Source organism: Salvelinus sp. IW2-2015, unplaced genomic scaffold (genome assembly GCF_002910315.2).
Source record: "Salvelinus sp. IW2-2015 unplaced genomic scaffold, ASM291031v2 Un_scaffold4383, whole genome shotgun sequence".
Classification (NCBI taxonomy): domain Eukaryota; kingdom Metazoa; phylum Chordata; class Actinopteri; order Salmoniformes; family Salmonidae; genus Salvelinus; species Salvelinus sp. IW2-2015.
In genome coordinates this window covers 17,135-23,423 of record NW_019945653.1, presented here as the reverse complement: position 1 = coordinate 23,423, position 6,289 = coordinate 17,135, and the positions used below count along the sequence as shown (strand labels likewise).

At 45.1% G+C, this 6,289-nt stretch overlaps 1 pseudogene; it reads right to left on the bottom strand.

Annotated features, from left to right (window-relative positions):
- Positions 1–210: 210 nt before the first annotated feature.
- Positions 211–6,030, bottom strand: LOC112077207 (translocon-associated protein subunit gamma-like; annotated as a pseudogene).
- Between the last annotated feature and the right edge of the window lie 259 nt (positions 6,031–6,289).

Below are 6,289 nucleotides of genomic sequence, written 5' to 3'. Positions count from 1 at the left end.
CAGCCCTCCCAGACCCCATTCCCTACCTCTAGCTTCACCCCAGCCCTCCCTGACCCAAACCCATCCCTCCTAGCTTCACCCCAGCCCTCCCTGACCCAAACCCTCCTCCTAGCTTCACCCCAGCCCTCCCTGACCCAAACCTCCTCCTAGCTTCACCCACAGCCCTCCCTGACCCAACCCCTCCCTAGCTTCACCCCAGCCCTCCCTGACCCAAATCCTCTCACCTAGCTTCACCCCAGCCCTCCTGACCCAAACCCTCCTCCTAGCTTCACCCCAGCCCCTCCTGACCCAAACCCTCTTCTCAATTGTTCATTTTCTTTCTTTCCTCCTTTACTTGGATCCAGTGGACAGCAGGGCGATGAGCCAGATGAGGCACTGATGGACAGGATGTAGTTACTGGGGAACAATGAGTTAAGAAGAAAAAAAAACATATCTTGGAGGAAATGGCAGGCAAAAGTAGTGCGAGCGAATAACACTTCAAAGGCTAAGCTACATACCGTACTTAACGCATAATGGGTGGAGGCAAATAAGAAATCTCCTGACATCTGCCAGACATGTTTTTCAGCATCTGAACCCACCCACTCCTCAGACATTGTTTCAGCCAGAGGTAAACAGCAATCCAAGACTTGTAAATAGAATACAGCTGCTGGCAACCTGAAGTTCAATACAAAATCTGTATTTGAACCAAACCAGTGATGGCTAGGCCAAGACTACGCAATGAATAAGCCAAGAAGTTTCCTCCACCGAGTACTAATATCACAACAGGACAAAATGAGAATGCCAGGATGTGAGTCAAGCCTCAATCATTATTAGTAAAATAACTATTATTTTATTAGTAGAAGGAACATCCATCTATTTTCAGCTTTGTAAAGCATTCCATCATGTTCCTATGGAACTTTACCTGTCTGGTTAAATTGAGGATAATGTCTTAAAATGGGATACGGTGGGGTTGAAGTTCTTCAGCAAGGAAGAAGGAGGCGATGATGACGACGGACCAAGGGAACAGAGTGTTGTTAAGAAGATTAGAGAAGGTGGTGGCCTCATATTCAGCTACCCTCGTTCTTTTTCCACAGAATCCTAACATATGGGAGAAAAGGGTTTAATCAGCAAGTCAGCTAGCTCCTTCCTTACACAGGACCCTAGACATAAGGGAAGAAGGGTTATCAGTCAGTCCAGCATACCTCCTCCTTACACAGGACCCTAACATAAGGGAAGGAAGAGTTCAACCATTTGCACATGTATATTGAGAATAGGTTAATGGGGTAAGCATGGATGTTTGGTATCCCTAGCCAAGAATCCCAGATCTGATCTCGGTAGCAATCCCAGATCTGATCTCGGTAGCCGGCAGATCCCAGATTGATCTTGGTAGCCAGATCCCAGATCTGATCTCGGTACACCAAAGATTGATCTCGGTAGCCAGACCCAGATCTGAACTCACTAGCCAGATCCCAGATCTGATCTCACTAGCCTGAAATCCCAGATCTGTGTTGTGCTTTTTACCTACTCTGTTGTCAAGCCATTTCACATGTAAAGTTCCATAAGGAGTTGCCAAGAACAGAAACAGACTGAACCGCAAGCTATATTAAAACAACCAGAGAACAATCCGGGACCCAGGCCTATATTAAAGAGACCGGGAAAACCACCAGGCTATATTAAAGAGACCAGGAACCCAGGCTATATTAAAGAGACAGGAAACAGACTGACACCCAGGCAATTATTAAAGAGACCGGGAACCCAGGATATATTAAAAGAGACCCAGGAAACCCAGGCTATATTAAAGAGACCAGGAAACATATCTGGGAACCCCAGGCTAATATTATAAGAGACCAGAAACAATCTGGGGAACCCAGCTATATTAAAGAGACCAGGAACAGACTGGCCGCCCAGGCTAATATCTAAAGAGACCAGGAACAGACTGGCGCCCAGGCTATATTAAAGACACCAGAACAGACCTGGCGCCTCCAGGCTATATTAAAGACACCCAGAAAGACTGGGAACCCAGGCTATATTAAAGAGACCAGGAACAGAATGCACCAGGCTATATTAAAAGAGACCAGGAACAGACTGGCGCCCGGGGGTAAGCTGTTTGGGTTGAGACCAGGAACAGAACTGGCACGCCAGGGTAGCTGTTTGAGTGAGACCCCTACAGCTCAACAACATGAAATTGAAGAGGGGAACGAAATGTCTTCTAGAAGAACTCAGTAACACCCACTCAGGAGTTGATTGACATGTTATCATGTCAATCACAGAACGGCGGCAGACTGACCTCATATCCTTCTCCTTGCGAGACAATCTTGCATTGTCAGCCTCAGAGAGTTTCTTGTCACCGTCCTTGGAGACAGCATCCTCTCGCTTCTGGGGCAACTCTGTGGTCAAGAGATAAGGCACAATTAGAAGTTAGGTAACCGGACCTATCTTACAAGATCGATGACAAACTCAACCATAACTCAAGCATTGCAGAACAAAGAGGCCCATTAGTTTTTACGTGAGTGTTCATGTTTGTATGATAAACTTACTTGTGTTTTGAAGGACACACTTGACGTTTTTGTAGGCCGAAGGCCACCAGGTAGGTGCTGACCAGCGTCAATGACTCCATACCAGGACCGCTGACTGGACCAGGTTCCATGTGCCAGATCCTCCAGAACAGCCCTGAACCACAACAGGAAAGAACAACAAACAGGGATTTCACATAAGTATATAATACTCTGTTTATGAATATTAGTATTACATAGTAAGTGCCACAGTGAAACAGAATAGCTAACCGTTTGGTAACCTACAATGAGGTGACTGTTAGCTAATCAAGTTTAGGATAACTAGCGCTAATACCAACACAATATCAATCTCAGCAAGTTAACGTTTAACTAAACTAGATAACTTCAACCTGGCATATACTAACTAGGTAGCAACGTTACAGTAATGGGTAACATTTATTAACGCAGTCGTGGCGATAGTTGGTTAGCAAACTAGCTAATATATGTCTCGTTATGCCCACGTAAGTTAGTTAGTTAGGTAAAAAGATGGCTTGCCTACTTGCTTGCTTGCTACTTACAAATGGGAATTGCGCGACACAATTAGTGCATTGCCGTACAGAAAAGCGCGGAGGACTTTGCAGAACAGGTTTCGGCTGAAGTCCTGGAGGAGTAAAGGTCTTCCTCGATTGCTGTTTGCTGCTACTTTTAGGTTCATTGTTCCGAAGTGACCCGACCGTCTCTTTGCTCTACCGGTGAAAGAAGATGACAACGTAAGAGCAGAAACTGGTTTTGAAAAAACGCTAACGACGCGTCAGCCTCCAAAACACGGAAATAGCTGTCTTATAGACGGAAGTTGGTCGCTGTAAGTTTTCTCAGTGGGGATCTCCTTTGGCTATCGTAAATGGAATGACGAGCATTGCCACCTACTGTTTCTGGTTGTTGGAAAAGAAAAAAAAAGGTGGAGAAAAACAAATAGATCAAAACATACCACCTGAGGACGCTTCTTCATCTATGGTCAAATAGTGCAATAAATACCCAATCGACACAGTGTCAAAAACGTTAAAGAACACATTCTGATGTTGTGGTTGGCCCACTCAGAGAGATTTGGACGTCAATCCGCTACTTATTTTGTAAGAAGTTTGACAAAGCTGAATGTACCAAGCTGTGGTGTTTAAACTACTAGCACACAGCTCAGACACACAAGACATGCCGAAGAGGTCTCTTCACAAGTCCAGACCAAACTAGGGAGTGTGCCAGTACCGCATAGAGCCATGACTACATGGAAACTCTATTCCAACATCAGTAATTGATGGAAGCATGCAGAATCCAGATTTTAAAAAACGGTAAAAATACACCTTGTGAACAACGGGGACTGTGAGACACACAACACACACAGGTACAGACATTTTACCATTACATTTAAGTCATTTAGCAGACGCTCTTATCCAGAGCGACTTAAAGTTACACGCATACACACACAATAGGGAGAAGGGTTTATCAGTCAGTCAGCTAGCTCCTCCTTACACAGGACCCTAACATAGGGAGAAGGGTTTATCAGTCAGTCAGCTAGCTCCTTACACAGGACCCTAACATAGGGAGAAGGGTTTATCAGTCAGTCAGCTACCTCCTTACACAGGACCCTAACATAGGGAGAAGGGTGTATCAGTCAGTCAGCTACCTCCTTACACAGGACCCTAACATAGGGAAGGAAGAGTTCAACCATTTGCACATGTATTTGAGAATAGGGTTTAATGGGTAAGCATGGTGTTTGGTAGCCAGATCCCAGATCTGATCTCACTAGCCTGGTCCCAGATCTGTTTGTGCTTTTACCTACTCTGTTGTCAAGCCATTTCACATGTAAAGTCCATAAGGAGTTGCCAAGACACCAGAAACAGACTGACCCGCAAGCTATATTAAAACAACCAGAAACAATCCGGGAACCCAGGCTATATTAAAGAGACCGGGAACCCAGGCTATATTAAAGAGACCAGGAACCCAGGCTATATTAAAGAGACCAGGAACAGACTGACACCCAGGCTATATTAAAGAGACCGGGAACCCAGGATATATTAAAGAGACCAGGAACCCAGGCTATATTAAAGAGACCAGGAACAATCTGGGAACCCAGGCTATATTAAAGAGACCAGAAACAATCTGGGAACCCAGGCTATATTAAAGAGACCAGGAACAGACTGGCGCCCAGGCTATATTAAAGAGACCAGGAACAGACTGGCGCCCAGGCTATATTAAAGACACCAGGAACAGACTGGCGCCCAGGCTATATTAAAGACACCAGGAACAGACTGGAACCCAGGCTATATTAAAGAGACCAGGAACAGACTGGCACCCAGGCTATATTAAAGAGACCAGGAACAGACTGGCGCCCGGGGTAGCTGTTTGGGTGAGACCAGGAACAGACTGGCACCCAGGGTAGCTGTTTGAGTGAGACCCCTACAGCTTCAACAACATGAAATTGAGAGGGGAAAGAAATGTGTTCTAGAGAACTCAGTAACCCACTCAGGAGTGATTGACATGTTATCTGTCCAATCACAGACTGGCTGGCAGACTGACCTCTCATCCTTCTCCTTRCGAGACATCTTGCGATTGTCAGCCTCAGAGAGTTTCCTTGTCACCTCCTTGGAGACAGCATCCTCTCGCTTCTGGGCAACTCTGTGGTCAAGAGATAAGGCACATTTAGAAGTTAGGTACCGACCTACTACAGATCGATGACAAACTCACCATACCTCCAAGCATTGCAGAACACAGAGGCCATAGTTTTAMGTGAGTGTTCATGTTTGTATGATAAACTTACTTGTGTTTGAGGACAAACTTGACGTTTTTGTAGGCGAAGGCCACCAGGTAGGTGCTGACCAGCGTCATGACTCCATACAGGACCGCTGACTGGACCAGGTCCATGTGCCAGATCCTCCAGAACAGCCCTGAACCACAACAAGGGAGAAAACAAACAGGGAGTTAACATAAGTAATATTACTCTGTTTATGATAGTTAGTATTACATGAGTAGTGCACAGTGAACAGAATAGCTAACGTTGGTTACCTACAATGGTGACTGTTAGCTAATCAAGTTTAGGATAACGTAGCTAATACCAAACACAATATCAATCTCAGCAAGTAACGTTACTATAACTGATAATTCACCTGGCATATACTAACTGGGTAGCAAACGTTACAGTAAATGGGTAACATTATTAACAGTGTGGCAAGGTTGGTAGCAACCTAGCTATAATGTCTCGTTATGCACGTAAGTTAGTTATGTTAGGTAAAAGATGGCTTGCTACTTGTCTGTGCTTGCTACTGACAAATGGGAATTGGGACACAATTAGTGCATTGCCGTAGAAAAGCGCGAGGGACTTTGCAGACAGGTTTCGGCTGAAGTCTGGAGGAGTAGGTCTTCTCGGATTGCTGTTTGCTGCTACTTTTAGGTGCCATTGTTCCGAAGTGACCGACCGGTCTCTTGCTCTACGGTGAAAGAAGACTGACACGTAAGAGCAGAACTGGTTTGAAAAACGCTAACGACGCGTCAGCTCAAACACGGAAATAGCTGTCTTTAGAACGGAAGTTTGTCGCTGTAGTTTTCTTCAGTGGGATCTCTTGGCTATCGTAAATGGAAATGACGACATTGCCACTACTGTTGGTTGTTGAAAAGAAAAAAAAGGTGGAGAAAACAAATAGATAAAACATACCACCTGAGGACGCTCTCATCTATGGTCAAATAGTGCAATAAATACCCAATCAACACAGTGTACAAAACGTTAAGAACACATTCCTGATGTTGTGTTGCCTCAGAGAGATTGACGT